At 43.9% G+C, this 19,449-nt stretch overlaps 1 protein-coding gene across 2 annotated transcripts in view; it reads left to right on the top strand.

The window, feature by feature from the left end:
* The first annotated feature begins 6,240 nt into the window (after window positions 1-6,240).
* Window positions 6,241-19,449, top strand: part of LOC6535791 — a 108,991-nt gene continuing 95,782 nt past the window's right edge. For both annotated transcript variants that reach the window (XM_039376878.1, XM_039376874.1), the window contains exons 1-2: window positions 6,241-6,377; window positions 8,959-9,882. The gene's annotated coding sequence lies outside the window, so the exon portion shown is untranslated. The remainder of the gene's footprint in view (window positions 6,378-8,958; window positions 9,883-19,449) is intronic.

Genomic DNA, 19,449 nt, shown 5'->3' with positions numbered 1-19,449 from the left:
TGAGCATGAGTTTTAAAAGGGTCCAGTGCCACACTAACGAAATGTATTCAAGAATATATTTTATGTATTCATTTGGAAAGAAATTAAACATTTGAATTTTTAGTACATTAAGCTTTTTGTCATTTAGAAAATCAGTGAAAATTGAAAATTTCAAATTCTTAAGTGTGCTTTATTCTCTATAAATTGGTTGTTTACTATGGAAAACTTCAGCAATCAAACAAAACAAGCTGAGTGTGTTATTTGTGCATTGATTCTCCATTTTCAGTGCGTGAGCTTCGCCTTGAAGGATCAGGTTACCTGCTTCTTCGTAGCAGGAAGCCAGTTCCTGCGGCACCAGCTGCACTTTCACGAGCAGCTTTTCATTCTCATTTTAAAGTTAAGAGCTGCAATGGGCAATTGATTAAAGACGACACGCACTGGCAGGTGTTTAATTCGATATTGATGTGCGGTGCTGACATTGCGCATACGCCGTGTGGAATGCTTGGACCGCCTTAGTCGCGAATCAGCCAGGGATAAGATGGCTAAGGGCACACTTGAGGCTTCACTGGCTCTTATCGCGTAACTTTTAAAGCTTCCCAAGTTTATGGAGCACATGCATCAGCCGCAACCCACGAGGAATTTGCCCGCCATTGTTGTGCATAATCGAGGCAATTATGCAGCGCAATGATCTGGCAAGGTCTCCGAGCTCCTCCGAGCGGACTTGAACTTGTCACCAAGGGTCTTCTATCTGCGATGTCGGCATATTAATTGGCAAGCCTGCGCTTGTGCAAGCTATCCCCAATGGTACGCCATTGGTACGCCCACCCCGGCAATTACCCCTTTGTCTTTTCCAATTAGACCAGTCAATGACCTCGCCGCACTGACTGCCGGCTGTTGATGGCAAATAATTGGCGCAGATAAACCGGCATTAAGCCACATTAAATTATGCACTGAGGAATCCCCTTTTGACCCGGCGGACTGAAGTGGCTCCGCACCGGATGCGGAGCAGATGGAGGCCAACTGCAGTCCGGGTCCCGGAGTTTCGAGTGTGTCAGCAAGGAGCAGCAGGCGTCGCTGGTTGTGCGGCGATGATGGCAACACAGCGCAGCGCAACGCAACGTGACGGCGGCGAGTAGCAATTAAAATGTCAATTGAAACGCCCCCGGTTCACAGCGAAAAAGAGGCGTGGAGATAACTGCCGCACAGTTGATCAAGGACCAACTTTCTCGTATTTAAAGTTAGTAGGATGGGGAACCTGGTTGCGAAATTTTCGAGGACTGCGTTCAATATGTTCATTTATGTGAACATGTAAGCGCTCTTTGATGAAATTTATTTATCCATTAGTAATATAACTTAAACCAATAAAACATAACTATTTCATATGTATGTGTATTTGTGCATATGTATATGCATAAGCAATATATATTCTACACCTAATGCTTTTAACTTGTAAAAAAGTATTTTTTATTTTGCTAAAAAAGGTTAAGCTTATCGAAATTAATTTCGCGAGTACCGTAAAGTTGTCAAATTTACTTAGGTAGTAAATTGGCTTGTCAAATGTAGTGGACCCACTGTGAAAGCAATGACTGATATTGCAAACGGAGGACTGGTCCCTGTCCGTGTCCGGGAATCGTTTTTGGTTTGCGGACTAAGCAGAGGAGACTGGCGGGCAGGACGAGACAAAGGCAAACTCAAGCCAAAGGCAAACATTCCAATTTCATTTGGCTGGCTTTGGGGACCGGCTGGCTTGTTTTAGTCCCTGTTTTAGCTGCCAACTTCAGGCCTTCCATTGTCAACTAATTTCGAAGCGGTTCGGAATCAAAGTTGCACTCCCAAGCACAGTCACAAGCACAAGCCCAAGCCCAAGTCCATTATAAACTTTCGCTTTTGGCAGCGCCACCAAGTTGGAGTAAAACAATGGGATCAGGTGAACTGCACCTGGCCAAAGGAGCAGCCGGGGCACACTAGGTGGTTGGAAATGGGGCCAAGTGTGGGGGTATTATGGCATTGTTGGCCTGACAAACGGCAAACACGCTGAAGGCTCAAATCCGTGCCGTGATTCGGATGCGGTTGTGGATGTGGATTTCGTGCCCTTGGTTTGGGTATAATTAAATTCCGCTTTTAAGTGCAGCACCGCTTGACGGTAAAAATAGTGACTAATGTGCCAAACGAGCCAGTCGCATCCCATTTTCGTGGTTCACTGGCTCGGCTTAATTTCATTCAAATCGTTAAAGTCCTAAAAATACCGCTTGGTTGGGTCACATAAAATGCGGAAGGTCCAACATGTCATAGGTCAAGTCTGGGATTTCACCCTCAACTTTCCCCCGCCCACAGTGGCAGGTGGGAAATCACATTACATATACGTGGGATTTATTTTCTGCCTTGCACAGTTTGAGTTTACAATTAAATTAGAAACTTTGACTGTGCTCCGTAAAGTTTAGGCGGCAACGTCAGAGCTGAGAGAAGGTCATGCGGACAATTTTGGTCCGGTTCTCAGTTCCCAGCTCCCCGTTCCCTGTTCCCGATCCCCAATCCCCCACCACCTGACATCTGACGAAATAAAATACGTGACACAATTCCATATGAGAACAAGCGCTTGAGGAGTAACAACAGTTGCAGCAACTACTGGTGTGCCTTGCTCCCAGTAATCCCCGTACCTCTGGGGAGTACAATGAACTTTAAAGCCCTGCATGAACTGAGCCAGCTCCGAAATTAAAACTGAAGAAATGGATATATCCATCTATACATAAAGTCCGGAGGAATCGGATTAATCATCATTCGCTAAATGTATGCTCTACCTATTAACCTCCCTATCCACGTTACTTTATACTTTTTGTATAGTGCACACCACATCGAGGAGTTCACCGAACCATAAATGCCTAGGAACTCGACTGGTACACATACATATATGTACATATGTATGTGCGCTTAAGTGTGGCAGATGGGGCAGACACTTGGCCCCATTCTTTTTCAATTCGTTTTCGTAGTCTTAGCTAGATTTTATTTATTTATATGGCCAAATGTTGTCTTTCGATTCGGCTTCTTTCATTTCCTAGCCGGCAGCCGCTTCCTTGTACGCCAGGCCCCCTACATATCTATCTATCTTTACATATATCTTTGGCCCCGGCTCGCTGCACTTGCGCTCATTAAACATTTAGCTACATTGTCTGGCATATCTTGGATATGCGAAAAGGTGCCTGGGATGCCGGTTGCCAAGGGAAACTGCTTAGTCGGGCTGCAGACAAAAGATATGAGGCAAAAGCGCAACGTCAAAAAGGAAATTGTGCGCCTAATGGTCATTGCTGGGCTAAATGAAGCTGCCATTGGGTGCCGAGCCGGCTCCTTCGGTCTATTGAAATATTTAAAAGGATTTCTTTTTCTGCCCAGCTGCCTCTTCTGGCCATGTCCCTCCGGTTACACCGCTCGGCGAACGATCTGGGATTAAGCAAATCAAAAAGTCAGTGCCCCTGCCTCACTTTGAACCACGGACATCGACAACTGTACGTCTGAGCACTGCACAAAAAATATTTTTCTTAAGTATATCAAGCTTTTATCTGTAAAAAGAGGGATAAAATGTGAATACATAGATTTTCAAGCTTAAGATATTTCAATACATCGTTTATTCATGTGCTTTTAACTTTATCGCATTATTGTTTCGACTTATTCCCTTATTTCTAAGAATAGTAGAAATATAGAAATACTCGTACATTAAATCATTATATAACTTGAAGAAGAAAACCTATGATATCTTTTCTGATCCATGAGCTTCAATTCGAAATGTACATTTCCTGTAATGTCATTTCGCACTTTTTGGTCCGCACTCTGGAACGGTTCGCTGTCCCTGTCATCTGGACTACAGTCACAGAAACAGTCACAGCTGCACTGGCTGCCTTGTCCGAATGCAATTAAAATGTCAGCGATGCAGAAAAGGGGCCGCCCGGTGGCGGGAAAAATGGCTGGCTAGCATGCGAGGTAAAATGGCTCGGAATGGAGTGCGAGGTACAACTCCGCCCGCGGGACACTGGCCAAACACGCATTTGCCATGCCAAAGGGACTGGACTGGACACTCGACTTGCACCGTTTTTTCGAGCAGGCGCAGGAGCAGAGCAGCACCAGGATCAGGACTGGATTCGGGTAAACTGGAGGGAAAGAGGCGACCAGCGACCACGCCCATACACGCCATTAAGCGCACTTGTGATGTACGTAAATTAATTTACTGTCGACCATTTATGTTCGCCGGCGAACCAATGAAGGCGCCACAACATCCACGTCAACATGGCCAAAACACAGATGAAGAGCCAAGCGCGTTGTTAGCCAGCTTTATTGACAGACTGAAATGTGTAGACGTCGAAAAAAAATGGAAGAAAGTTACACAAGCCGCAAAAGTTTGCTAATAAATAAAATTTAGCACCCAGTTGGCCATAAAAACACGGTCCAAAAGCGAGACACATCGTACATAATTATTGATTCGACAGGCGGGATATATGTAAGCAAAATTTATGATTCAGCGTGATATATGTCGGGGATTTTGATTCCTTACTGCTAAGCTGTGAGTTGGCTAAATGGAAAATCACAGGGAAATAAATGCCGAAAAGGGAGAAAAGGGAAAAGTTTATAAAATTCTTGGATGACTTTAAATACTGATTAAACTCGGAGCTTGCAATATGTTTTCTTCTTTAAAAACTACATAAATTAATGTAAGTTACCTAAAATTTCGGATAAGCCGCTACCTAGTTGAACAGTTAAATCTGAGTAGTAAATTAAGTCTCAAAGCGGGAAACATTTAATGGATGTTTCAATTATATTTATGGAGTTAGTACGTAACATGGCATTCATTCATTTCCCAATAAATGGCGATGGGTGGACTTCTGCCACCCAGTCAGCGCCATTTATTGCGTCCTACATTGCATTCAGCACTGCAAGTGGTTATTATCAATAGCGTTATTCAGGGGAGGCACGCGCGGGTTGTGAACGGCAGTGTGTCGCACGCGGAGTTGCGGATATTATCTGGAGGGTGCCACTTTGTCGGCAACAGATACTTAAGTGCTGTCCGGCAGCCCCGAGCGCCGCATTCCGGCGTAGTCCCTCGCAGTCCGTTGCAATCCGGACTGGACGGGATGGCGGAAGCACGCGACTACGGCGGAAATTGCTGCACATACAACGCACGCAGCCCGGCCACTTGGTTACCCCTTCTCGCCCAGTATCCTTTCCTTTCCACCCCTTTCATCGGGATGCCATCAACAGCCGTTACGGATCGGAATGGAGTTTTCCCACTCGCCCCTCCCCCCACCATTCGAGTTTACAAATTAAAGTTAAAATTACAATGCATGGCATGCCATAAATACGAAAGTTTAAGACCTTGACAGCCATGACCAATTGACCCAATTGTTTGCCCGTTTTCCCGCACTTTGCATGTGCCGAGCTGAGGCGGAGGTGTTTTCGGGCGTGGGCGCTGTCGGGGGGGCTTTATTATCGGGGAGGGGGCGGGATGCGGCTTTTGGGCTTTCGAGTGCCCCGAAATTGCAGCAGCCAACGTGAGAGTGGCCAAATTGAATTTGAAGCGCAGACCCAAGCCGAAATAGGGCCATGTTCCCAAAGGCCTTAATCGCAGAGCCAACATTGACTTTAAGTTTGTTGCGGGCCGAAGAGAATGGCGCTCTCTTAGGGCCCCCTTCTCTCTTTCGGCCCGTTTTTATCCGGCTAAGAGGGCTCTCGGGCTCTCCTACCTTCGGCTTACGGACACGACCTAGGCGAACGGAAAATGGAAAAGCGGCGCGCTTTCCTCGCCTGTCAGTTTGCCGCAGTCGAGCACTGAACACGTAGCGCGCGGTTACATCCACCAAAACGCGAGGATAACTCAGCCAGGATAACAATATCGTGCGATCCTTCGAAGAGGGTCGGTTGAATAAAAAAAGTCGAGGTGGCCCCAAAGGCAAAAGCACGAAATCACCCCGTACAAAAGTGATAGAAAATGCGAAAGTGTGTGAGCTTGTGTGTGAGAGATAGTGGCAATATGGGCATTAGCGGGGTCACCACCGCCCACGCAGTTTGAACTTGTGGCAAAGCCGCAAATGCAACGGCTAGTTGCGAATTCACAACGTGCCACGGGCAAAATACTGACACCTCCACCTCGTTCGGTTCCGGTCCCGGTCCCGATCCCGTACCCGCTTCCGTTTCTGGTCCCCCGAAAAATCCGTGTCCATCGAAATAACCCGTAACCCGTTTCGCATCCGTATTCCGTGTCGCGTCGCGGTTCGTTGAGCTGGCAGCCGAAACTGTCGGTTTAGTTGCGCCATTGCCATTATCTATATGCCAACATAGCAGAGCTCGGCTGCAGATTGTATCCCATATCCGCGGAACGTGTCGCCATCGCCATAGCCATCGCCACCGCTGGCCATGTAAGTGATATCCGTGTGGGTTTTGAGTTGCCACAGAAAGTGTGTACCGCAATAAATTACCTGGCAACTGACATGTTTCCGAATCGAAATGCAGTTGCGCCAGCCCATCCGCCTGCGGATAGGCCCCGTCGTAATTAAATTTCTGTGAATTTTATCACAATGTACGGCACTCTTGCAGCGGCAGCTTCAGCCGGAGCATCAGAGGCATCAGACTGCCATCGGTCTTTTCCTTTATCCTTCCGTGGCCCTCTGTTCAATAACAATGGAACCATGTCGAAATCGGGCCGCTGGCCATTTTGCGATGCTCCTTTGATACACGTTTTTGTGTCGGTAAAAATTCAACAAAAACTAAAGCCAAACTCCATTAGGAGCTTGCAAAAGCCGCATGATTTATACAAGGGTCATCATATACCTAAACACGCCAACACATGTTCGACCTATATAGATAATGTTATTGATCCTTTTGACAGACTTTTTAGCTGGGGGTCAAGCAATCACAGCAGAATTGAAAGATATCGGCAATGAAAAGGCAATTATTTGGGGAAACCAACTGCTGATCAAATAATACTTTAGATTTTTACTTCTATGACATAGCCGTATTTATCTTAAAATATCCTAACCAAATAATAATAAATCAAGGTTCGGTTTACTTGCAAACAAATATCAGGAAAACGGAAGCAAGCAATAAGAGCAGACATTTAAATCGAGAATACAGATTTCACCTTTTAATGGCAGATGTATGTCCATGTACTGGTGTTTCGGTCCACAACTTCTAAGATATAAAAATAGTTTCCTGCTTTCTGGCTTAGTTTCCACAGTACTGCCATAAATGTAGGCTATTACTTCGGTACTACCCCCACCAGCTCGTAATAAATCAAATTTCTGCTTGCTAAAAATTAGTGAAATGCAAATAACATGACAATATTAATGATTTCGCCCAGAGACATGCACACACTGCACATAGTAATAAAAATATGAAACAAGGCGAATAGGGAATGTCTTCACGATGACTGGCTGGGAAATATCGAATACCCGGTGTTTTATCAATTGCCATATCGCGTGCTCGAGCGCGAAAAAATAAGAAAATATATAGTATAAACGAATGTAAAGACCACGGAATTGTTGCGAGTGGCAGCCATCGAATGGAACAATGAACTCCCGTACCCGAGAAGTGTGTGAACCGTTTTGGCCAACAAGAAACCTGATAGCGAGCCGCACAAAAGAGCACAAGAGCACTTTCAGTTGCGAATGGCACCGGTCCTTCGCCATTTGATGGTGGCCATTAGCTATTTGCTGCCGCTAATCGAAGTTTATGTTTTGCATTCATGTAAGCTGCCTCCCTCCCAAAATTTTGGCTAGTGGAGTGGCAGGGGCTGTGGCAAGGACACGCCCTCGATCGACCCACTATCAACTAGCAGGCAGCCGTGCTCTCATGTTGCGACTGTCAGTTTAATACAAATGAACTGTTTATGTTAATAAATGAGCTCACCGGTTTATGCCGGATCCAGCTGTGGGGGGGGGGGGTCACGTTTCCCAGAGGGGGGTATTACATCATTAAAGCAACACCTGCTGTATCTGAGTGCGTATAGGAGTGTGTGTGTGTCAATGTCAGGAGGTGCCACCGGAGCCCCATCTCCATCCCTTCACCCCTGGTAACGTTGCAAGAAAATTACAGCTAATTAACATTTTCTGTTTTTTCAATTTGTGCACACGATATTTGGACAGACTTCTCAAAAAGCATACACCTAAGAAAATTAAGCGAAATAAAGGGGCTAGATAGCTAGAATGGCTTACATTTTATACTGATTATCTTACTAAATGTGATATTTTTAAAAGGTATTGGGGTCACTACTATTCAAATTTAAGTAAATAAGTTCCTTGTAGAATTCCAAAAGGAGAAAAATTAAAAATGTAAGAGCTTTAAGTGGAGTTTATGGCTTAGAGTCAGGCTTAATCCTTGTCGAACTGAACAAATGCACATCTGTTTTCTCCCAGTGCTGCCAGCTGAAAGCCGACCTGAGCGTCTTTGCCGCTCTGTTGGGCGTTTAATAGCCGGAAATCTGTCTATTTCCGCTTGCCGTGGCGTTGATTATACTTAATAGATGACCGGCTGGAGCGCCCCTTCTTGGCTGGCTGCTAATTCTTCTTTTCTGCTGCTTTCTGCCTGATACTCGAGTATTAGTGTAGCTGTAATTATGCTCTAATTATATCCCGTGTGTGTGCAAGTGAGAGTGTGTGAGTGTGTGCTTGTGCTTGTATGCCTGTGGTGCAAAGAAAAATCTCTGCTGTGATGTAATTACAACCCAACGTGTAAAAAGCAGGAGTGCTGCCTCCTCCGCCTCCTCCAGAAGCGGCTTTAATCCTGGTTTCACTTTCCTTTTTCATTTCTTTTTGAGAGCCTCGCCAGGTAATCTGGCGGCAGGTGAGGCCATCCAGATAGTGGAGGTCCTTTTGTGGGTTTGAGTGGCCTTGCATGTGTTTAATTGGGCTGTCACGTGTGGGAAATCATTATCACTGTTAACCACAAATAATTGTCTATATTTAAACAGAGATTTTCAATTATATTTTTCTCCTCTTTCAGGTGAACTGTGAGCAAACAATTTAAAGCTGTAAAATTCAATTAATAACCAATGAAGATAAATCCGAAAAGCAATTAATGTAAACGAAGGAATTTAAATAAATCCATAACTTTAACGATACATATCAAAGTTAGTCTGATTTTTCTTTAATACTTTAGCTTATTTAATACCAATATACGTCGAAATATTACAAGTGCTAAGATTCTTTAAAAATAACCAAGTTTAAGGCATAGCCCAGAGCAATTAAAGCGATTAAAAGTTCTGAGAAATCAAGTGAAGCGTTAAAATCGAGACCCGTTGGCAAAATAAATATTTAATTAAATCGATTGTGTGTGCAGACGGATGCAATTTAATTGAATGGATATAACGAATCACGCGAGTTTTCCTGCAAAAAACCTCTAAAACACGCACATCCGTGTCGCGCCAAATCGCTTTGTCATGTAATGTCTTTATGCCCTCAGGCGGATCAAGTGCTTAGGCGATAAGAAAAGCAGCTGGAGCGGCTGGCTCCTTGCCGGATTTCCGGATTATATGCATAAATGAAAGCACACATGCCCCGGTCGTAAGCCAAAGTTTCGAGGGGCCTAGGATTCCATCGCACATCGGATTAGCTGCAACATAAAACCACACACACAAAGGACCTGAGAGGAGGCAAAAACGCGAAGCAGCAGCAGGAAGCTGGGATTTGGCGCCCTCCATGACGTCAACAGTGCGTAAATGGGCAAGCAATTAAGCCGTTAACGATGTGCCCGCTCTCAAAGGTGCCACGCAGGACCTCCAGGACTTCCAGGACCTCCACGAGCTTCAGCACCACCCTGATCCAGAGAGCGATAGAACGCCAGATAGAGCACGCCTTTACGAGCACAAGCGAACCAATAAAAACTGCATTCAGCCGCGCTGCGTCCAAAGTCGCTGATTAATTCCAAGTAAGTTGATGAGCTTGTGCTCTTGCTCCACCTTTACGATTCCACTTGGTCGCTTTACGGGTCTGCCAAAGAACCAGACAACCCGTTTTCTGGTAATTTCTGTAATCATCACATTTTTAAAACGAGAGCACGGGGTTCAAAGGAACATGGGATATGCAGTGTTGAGTCGCCTATGAAATTTGACTCCAATTTGATAAGTTGAGGAAAGGAATTTATATGAATACAGGCAAAGGAGTGCTTATTTCTGTCGTTCAAATTTCTTTGCCTCATTGCAAGAAAACTTAATTGTTTTTCCATCAGCCACTGCACAGGAAAATTCATGCCAAAAGCCATGGATACAGTATACCAAAAATAACCACTGTGATATCCACACTGACAAACATTATTTATTCAAAGATCTGTATCCAATTTTACTTAGTTCAAGGGGTCTTAGTGCCACAAAAATTATTAATCGATGAGTTTAAAGCTCCCTATCGAAGTCAGAGCTTCAAGGGAAGCACAAAAAATAATTGCATATTTCCTTTAAATTGTTTTTTATTAATTTTTAACACCCTTTAACACAGAAGGTAATTCAACTATTATTTTGACAAGCAACAAAAATCATTTCCTGTGTAAATCCCTATAGCTAACTGGATAATTACGTTTGAATTAAGCAGCCGAAAAATCCACATTGTAATTTGCTTCTACCTTTTATTACTTTTCCTGCACAACACTGCAAAATTGCGTAAAATCGTATACAAACACAGCAGCATGCCGAATATGTAATAAATTCTTATCCTTTATGCTTTTGCAAACAGTAATCAAACAATTTTCTGGAAAATGTTCCCCGCTTTATATATGTAATTTCGTTTTTAAAATTAGATTACAGACATTTGCCTGTGGGTAACGTCCAAAATGGCAGCATACTCTTCAGCGCTCATCAAAAATGCGAACGAATTTATAAAGAGATAGCAACGTGCCGGCAGCGGGTTGAGTTCTGGCAGCTACTATGGCGTTGCTATTATTGTTAGCCCAGTTGGTTGGTTGTACTAAAAATACAACACCGAAAATACGAGTAATTTTTGAGGGCTGCAACCGAACCGAATGCTTTCGGAGGCCGGAGGCCCCAAGACCTTCGCTTTCATAGAACCTCTGCGTGAATTGAGTGCGGTGAGTGGAGCTGGCATTTTGTTTGCCGAAAATCGGATGGCCAGACAAATACATGCATAACTTGAAAGCGAAATCCGGGCATCACGGCCATAGAAAGTCATCTAATTCTCTCAATTCAAACACTTTTGCCTAAGCCGCACTCGCATACAAGTCCAAACATCGGAGCTTGTTTGTTGGCAGTCATTGAAAAGTGGGTAAACTAAATGTGAATGCTAAGCCCAGTGATGTCTGCACTGTAAGGAAAGCAATGTATCATTTCTATTAAAGAATCACTAAAATGTTCATGTATAAAGTGAGTAGTTACCCTGTTGGTTAGTAAATGCAATAATTATTGAAATAAATTCCTTCCAATTGCTGTTTTCTAGCCAACCCCTTAATGCCAAAACCGATTCCATCGTGAACTGCATTTATTTTGAGCTGGCTTTTATGCCATAATGTATACTTATAGGTAGGAGACTCTTGATTTTTTGTGCCAGTGTGTACCAGCATTGAGACACGAAAAGGATGAAGCCCGGCCTAAAACAGGCAATTCATAGTCAGCCAGGCTGCCAGCTCGGATTCAATGGCTCTCATTCACCGGCTTAGACTATCACACGAGGGCAGGAAGAGGGGAAGATGGTGGCATACGAGTGTGGGCGGAGTGTGTGAGTGGGGGTATAAATCAAACACACACATATGCACACGGGTGGGCAGGCGTTCTCCCACTCCCACTTGTGTACGCCCACCAATGCTGCAGCCGATGGGGCTTAAAGGCATTTTCGCAAAAGTTTTTGACTTGAGCATTTCAATCGCCTGTTTTATTGCTCACATATTTTATGCCGTTTATGCTCAAAATTCAGCTCAACATGCGCGACTCTTTGGTTCACACAAATGGCGAAAGGAGCTGCCTTTGTCTGTGTGTGTGTGTATTTGTGTGTATGTCCTGCGGCGTTGAGCAAGCAACTCTTGCCAGCGCTGAGGAAAAACCGCAATGCGGCACATTATGCGCGCTGAAATTCCCTCAAGTCCCTTTCATTCCCGAAAGAAAGTCGAAAGTCGGGGAAAACGCAGCCGCGAAAGAAGTGCGCAAATGCTTGCCACCCCCTCTTCACTTTTAGTTTTTCCAGCCCTCTTTTCTCCTGTGTGGGAGGCGTGTCCGGCAGTCGGACATGGCTATTTGGCTGCATTTTCCCGCCGACTGATAAACTGGCCGCCTCCTGGGAGTGTTTGGCTTTCGGTTTTCCGTTTGTTTGCTTTAGCCTGCTTTGCTTTGGCAAAAAAATATACCAACTAATTAATGTTTTGTGCGTGAAAATGTATTTTAATTGTGCACCTGCTGCTGCTGCTGTTGTCGACACTGCGGTTGGGTAAATATTAATGTTGGCTTCGGTGCGTTGACTTTGCTTTAAATCCCAGTCTGGCGACGACACTTGGGCCTTTTCCCTTGCCCTTTGCCAGAGTTTCGGAGATGTGGGCTTGGGGCTTGGGGCTTTCCACTTTTGATTGAAATGTTTGTCAAGTTTATTTGCCCGGGGCTTCCGTAAAATGATTTGCCAGAAAGCCCGGCAACAATGTAAACACTTTTGCGTGTGCGCCACCATGTCCTCAGCAGAAATGAGATGAATTCGGCCAGAACGGCCGTGAGGAAATTCAACTCAACTCAAAGACATCTCGGCCTTAGCTCTTGGCTCAATTAAGACAAAGGCTTGCTGGCACATACATACGACATACATATTGATTTTCATTCACTAATGAAAAGTGAACATAAAAAGCAAAAGACACTTAACCCTTTTATTAAATCGACCACGCAATCTGCCGATGACGTCAGATAGTGCCTTACTAAAGGGCAGACTCGTCGATTGACTGAATGACAAACTGACTCACTGACTGAATGACTGACTGACATACTGGCTGACTTTCCAGGCAACAGCTTGGTTCAGCGCCTCCCAAGTGACAGCACTCGCCCACTGAAATAACACTTTAAAAACAAGGCAGTATGGCAGTTGGGGGATCGTGTTTACACTGGGGGAAAATATTTACTCGAAATATACCAGGAGCTTTTAGCAAAACGAGGTCAAGTGCCGCTCACAATATAATGTTAAATTCGATTTTATAACGCCCCAAGAGTTAGCTAGCCTTTACTAACGGATTTTAAAGTCCTCAATATAGTTTACTTATCGAATAAGTTGGGTATTTAGATTTAATAATGTATGAAGAGGTCTTCAAAATCGCAACCCTTTTTATATGAACTCGAGTAATTTTATTTGGAATTAATAGACTTACATTTTTATAAAAATGAACGAAGAAGGGCGACTATTAGGAAGAACAAGGCATCTTATTTTGAGCACATTTGAGAACGCTTATAGTTTTTCGCTCAGTGCCGGCGAGTGTCAGTGTTTGTGGACGTGTTCGCGTTCGTGTTCGGGCCTCTCGAAGCGCACACAGCACGCCTGTGGATGGAACCCCTTCCATCTAGCTTTTAACCCACATAATAATTACTGTAGCGAAAGGTTGCCACGGTCGAATGCGAAAAGTTGGAGTCGATAATTGCAGCGCCTGTTTGGCAAGCGCCACGGCAAGTGATTGTTAATATGAGTATTTGCGCAGCGGTGTCTTATAATCGGTACTACTAATTGCGCACGGCTTTCCCCATATAAAGACCGTGGTCGCCTTAATTGTCGAGCTTCGCATCGATGGGCTTGAATTCGATTTTTGTATTTTTCCCGCAGTTCCGACGAACATTTTTGGTATTTCACATTCGCGATTGAGTGGGTAGGCAATGCGCGGTCGGCTGCATGTGCCACTTCCGCTTGATAGCGTCATGGTTCCGGCTCCGTTTCCGTATCCGCGTGAAGTGGGCGGCGCTTGGAAGGCGCAAGGACCAACAGTGTACCAACCAACATTCCAGGACAGCCCGCCAACTGCACTGGAATAGAACAACGTTTGCGTGACATTTGCGCGTTAGTCACAAAATGCGTTTGTTTTGTGAGGAAATGCCACATCGAGAGCGCTTTTGGCATACCTCCTGTGCTCGCAGGACTTTATTAGTTGTTTGTCTGTGGGACAGCGGACAGCCACACGCCACGTTTTATGATGGGCCTGCTATTAATAGTTCTGCTCGCAAAAAACGGGACAACTATGCTTGGCAATTGGTATAATTTAAACAATTTTGCTTAATATTCGAATGGTGGCACTGCAGTTGCACTTGACTTAAAGCTGAAAACCTGCCGAACAGATGGCAACACTTTAATCTCGGAGTCCCCAAGGATCAGTTTGGTTGTATGCGTGCGTGTGTGAGTGTGTGTTTGTGTGTCTGAAAGCAGAAAATGCATTTAGTATGCAAACAAAATGGGCACAAAACTGTCGTTATTTATGCAAACCTAACTTCTGCTCTTTAGAAATTATTATTTCGCTCCTTTCACATTCTCCTCTCCTGTGGCTTTTTTGTGTATAGCAGCCAGTCCGTTGTTTCTCTTGCTGTTGCCAGTTGGTTTGCATTTCCGTCTTTATGTTTGCTCACCCGCACACAGACACAGTGGTACCCACACACACACACACACACACAGGCTCACACACACACCCAGGCCGCGCGGAAGTGGAGACGCATAATGAGCGGCCGGAGCATTTGGCCCGCTTCCTTCCGTCTTCGGATGCCATTTAAAGTGTGCAAACTGCGTGTTGAGTGCTGCAGCCCTTCGCCCGGACGACTTTAACCCTTGCCGCCTCGTTGAACACGAATTTCACATTCGAATTGCAGCGAATTAGAACTATGCACTTAATTAGATTCTTATAGGATAAGATTCGAATCAAAAAAGGGCGAATAACATTTATTTAAGCATCAGAAACGGTCATAAATGCATTGGTTTATATACATTTTTCTATAATAAAAAAAATAAATAATGATTTTGGGTTAAAATTCAGTTTGCATTAAAGAAAAGAAAGATTTAATGTTAAAGGAAAAAATGTATTTTTAAAATTTATTTTACATAATACACTTAAAGGCAAACCAACAAGAAACAATGGTTTTTCCATCATTTTAAGTGTCTTCTGGTTATAAAAAAATTGGTTTAGTATTTGTATTTACTTGGTGTTTCATTTGCTAACACTCACAAGGAAGCTTGATCCAACCAGGGAAAACGGTTTTTGTCAGTGAAAATAAGTAGCACAACCATTATTCAGTTTTCTGTATCAGGTTTACTTTCAATTTTAGCTAAATAAGATTTTATTAGCACAAAGCTAGAGCTCTAGAATTTCATTTAATTCAGTTATGTAATCAAAAGCATTGCCTAGCGACGTGTTAGGCCAGGAATAGTTGAATAGATGAAACTGCGAGGGGCAGGCTTAAAGTGCTCGCCTGGTGGCATCAATTAAAGCCAAATACTTTTTGCCGTGCGCCGGGAAAATAAAGAGAAAAAAATGTACGAGTATAACGCTCATTCAGGGACCCGTTGGATTCAGGGACAAAGCTTGGCGCGCCGTCACCAAATGAATGGCCACCTGACAGGCATCTATTAAGCCGGTTTGGAGTGGTGCTCGCTGGGCTCCCGATGGTGGGTTCCTGGTGGCAGAGGGGCTGGCTAATTTGCCACAGGCCTCTGGCTATTCAGTGGCCACCGAGCTGGTTGTCTGCTACTGTCCACGTCCTGGAGGGGTGGAAATTATATGTCGCGGGCATCATCAACGAGTCGCCATCTCAACAATCACTTTCCAAATATGTCAACATAATTAATTTTCAATTATCCCAGTGACATTTGCCGCACAACCAACACACTCACACTCACTACAACATAGGGACACACAACTTGGAATCTAGCTAATTGGGTGGGGCCAAAGGGGCGAAGGCGGGGGCTCGGGCGTGGTCTATTATTATTAATGACAGAGTTCGCTTTGCCAGCGACCCTCTGGTGTCACTTAGTATAATTGAGCGGCGTTTGATGGAAATAATTTACAATCCCGCCGGCCCACAATGTGGAAAGTAAATTATTTTTGATGTTCTTGCTGATGTTGATCAATTAATCACGAAAGCAAATGCCGATGCATAGTTTTTGAGCAGCTCAGCCAGCCAGCTCAACCAGGATAATACCCCCTGACCCGCAGTGACCCTGACCCATCGCAACCAGCAGAAAGGTGACAAGTCTGTAGATTTCCACTTCCCCCTGTATGCGTATGGGTGTCCGCGATTTAATAGCAGGCCATTAATTTGACGCCTTCGAATGCGCCAAAAGTAAATATATATACATATACATACTACATAGACAGCCCCAGTCAACAACCATTCCGTGCCGCATTTTCATTCGGAGTTGAAGACGTGACGGGTGTTTGGGTGACTGAGATGGAGACGAAGACAAGGCATTTGCCCAAATTAAATTGGCGCTTCAAAGACCCTTTTATCACCTGGCGTTAATCAAAATTCAAACCCCGGCAAATGTAGCGGAAGAAATGAGAAGCGCCTGAGGAGCCGGATTGGATCGGATTTTATCCATTCCAGCCCGCTGCCTCGTTTTTTGGGCACGCTTTGCGCTAGTTGGCCTAATCATCGCCCCCGGTTTCGTGTTTAACCGCAAACGTATCGCCGAGTTCAAGCTGGAGGACGCTTGCCAACTTGGATGCACTGATAAAAAGCAGGAGTTCTCAAACAATAAATATATAAAAAATGAGAGTAATATGCTCAACAAGAAATCTTAAAGACTTTTATCTATCGGTATGATTTCGTTTATAAATATTGATTGTTGCGGAATTTTTGTGTAAGGAAGGGCTCCTTTAAAATTATAACATAGGGAAGAAAAAAGAAATTAATAATAATACTTGGGGCTGTAGTACATGTCAGTCATAAAATATATAATAAAATAGATAAGATAGATATAGATAAAATAAAATAGTAATTATTTTTAAAGCTATTTGATTATTCAAAGAAATCGTTGGGAAATCGTAAATACTTTCGAGGCAAAACATGGAGGTGTACTTAGGAGCCAAAAATACTTTTGCTCGGACTCGAAATTCAGACATAGACTTTTATAAAATTTTAGACAGAATAATTCAAAGTTACTTCTATCTATACAGTTCTAGCTTTGGTCATGACGAAATTAAATCATGCATTTGTATATCCTCCATGACTTTAATAGTATTGAGATATTTGGCCAGAGAGGGCATTCACAGAATCCTTTTGTGCAGTGTAATTACCGATTGCCCAAGCTGCTTGTCTGGCGCTTTGCTTTCCGGTTTGCATAATAAATGTCACAGCTCACGACTGCAAAGCAGAATGGCAGCGGGAATGAACTACAATGGCTCTAAGGACGAGGACGAGAATTAGGATAAGAATGAGAATGAGCAGTAGCTCTAGCAGCGGCAGGAGCAGGAGCAAAACAAGTCGCTTTACAAGCGACAGCAACTACTTATGCTCAGGTGGAGGCCCACAAAGGAGCACAAGCGAGGGGGTGGATGGGTTGGTTAAGAAATGGCAAATGGCTGAAAAGGAATCTTAACCGGAATTATTCATAATGTTCAGGCGGCACGCATACATTTGCATTTCACGGATGTGAGTGTCACTATTGAGACAGCAACGTGGGGCGGTACGTTAACATGCCGCCTGCAAGCCTGGAAAACTGGAAGCCTGAAAGCCTGAGAGTGAAACGGATCCATTGTGGGGCAGGGTGAAGATTTACTGTGGAGGCTATACATGGGCGGTATAGCCCCGTTCCGGCGCCATCCAAGCAAGTCATTCAATTTGGCTACCAGACATTCACACACACAATCTCGCGCGGGCTGAACAAGGACACCAGCAGATATACACTAATAAAGGAGAAAAAGGACGTGAGCAACGCTCTCGGAATTTCAAGCATGTTGCATTCTCGTCAGCTCGCAATCAGACGAAACTAAACGCGATTGTTTTATATTTTGTATTTTCCTCGGGGGCAAATGGAAATGCTGAGAGCGACAGGAGCAGCAGCAGTAGCAGAAACAGAAACAGGAAGCTAAACATCCAGCGGAATCAGCAAGACAAACACAAGGACATCCTGACAAAAATTCAAGCGCCACAAAGAAAGACAAATAATTAAAGTAAAAGTTTCCTTCATCAGTTGCCTTTTTGCATTCACTTTTTGTTAACTGTTCACTGGCAAGGTGCTTTCTTCTCTATCTTTGTATGTAGATCTTGAAAGTATCTGAACTTCCCCGTTCTTAAGCTTGTTCCATAAAGGAAATCCTTTTTGGTCCACCCAAATAATCTGTAAATATTCTACGTATAAAATTCAAGCTATAGCTTCAATTTTAAAGTTCTCAGATAGATGATTTTCAGTCTCTGACTGGTACATATATCTAAGGGTATTTAAGAATCGCCGTGATGAGTTCGACATTCGAGTCCTGTTCTTATTCATTTCACGTTGATTTTGCGGCTGGGTCAGGAGCTCTTATCAGTCGGGCCAGAAAGAATTCATCAAGGTCAAAATGTTGATGGCCTCCGTTTCCTTGCGCCTCCTGCTTTGTGTCCTATCGCCATGGATTCGGTGGTTAGGTCGGGTTCCGGAACTTTTCCTTTTTTTTCTGTTTTTTTTTGTGTTTTTTGGTTTTTTCTTTTTATTTTTTGATGCCTTGTGGCTTGTCTGCTTCGCCTGACTGCCTTTGACAACGGATCCAATGACTCGATGGCAGATGGTTTTGGGTGGACAGAGGGGGAATGGGCTCTAAAACGCGTCTTGTTCCTTCCTCGGTTTCAGTGTTTATCGGCGGGCCAAAAAAGTAATTTCTTAAAAAAGTTTTCCATGTCTGAGCTGAGGCCAAAAGGGTCGAGAATCAGCAACGAGTGTCAAGTGTTATTGACGATTTGTTGATGATGTGGCACAAAGAGCGGGTGAAAAAGGTATGCGATTGGCATTCGTGAAAGGGTTCTTTGCCGTGACTCGAGTGACACTGCTGGCCGCCACAACTCGTTGTCTATCCTGGCTCATTTTCCAGTCCTTCCAGTACGACCATTGCATATGCTTAGCGCACAAAGGAAGCTTTTCCTGCTCTGCCTTTTGCCCTCTCCTTAGGAAATAAGGATGGAGTATGCCAAATGCAAGAATTAGCTCTCATATTGTTTTAAAAAACAATTTGTTTAAAGTAAGCATTATCACTGCGGAACAAGACGAGTGTGCGAAAGTGATTACTTTTCATATGTACACGAAGAAATTAGTCAAATTAAACCGAGTGATATTGGAGGTAGACCAGTCCCATAAATTAAGGAAGTGCAAGGCAAGACTTTAATTGGTTCAAGAGGAGAGGGGAAAGTGTTTTTTGCTGACTTCTACGTATAAATGATTTTGAAATTCAGAACCCTATTTGAGCAATGAATATTGTATAGGCGGGTAAAACCGCTAAAAAGTTGCAACAGTTGCCATGAGTGTTAAATTTAGATATATACGTTAAAAAAATGGAATGCTTTGTAGCTTTATGAATTGCCAT

The sequence above is a fragment of the Drosophila yakuba genome, chromosome 3R (assembly GCF_016746365.2).
Source record: "Drosophila yakuba strain Tai18E2 chromosome 3R, Prin_Dyak_Tai18E2_2.1, whole genome shotgun sequence".
Classification (NCBI taxonomy): domain Eukaryota; kingdom Metazoa; phylum Arthropoda; class Insecta; order Diptera; family Drosophilidae; genus Drosophila; species Drosophila yakuba.
This window is presented reverse-complemented; position numbering and strand designations above follow the sequence as displayed.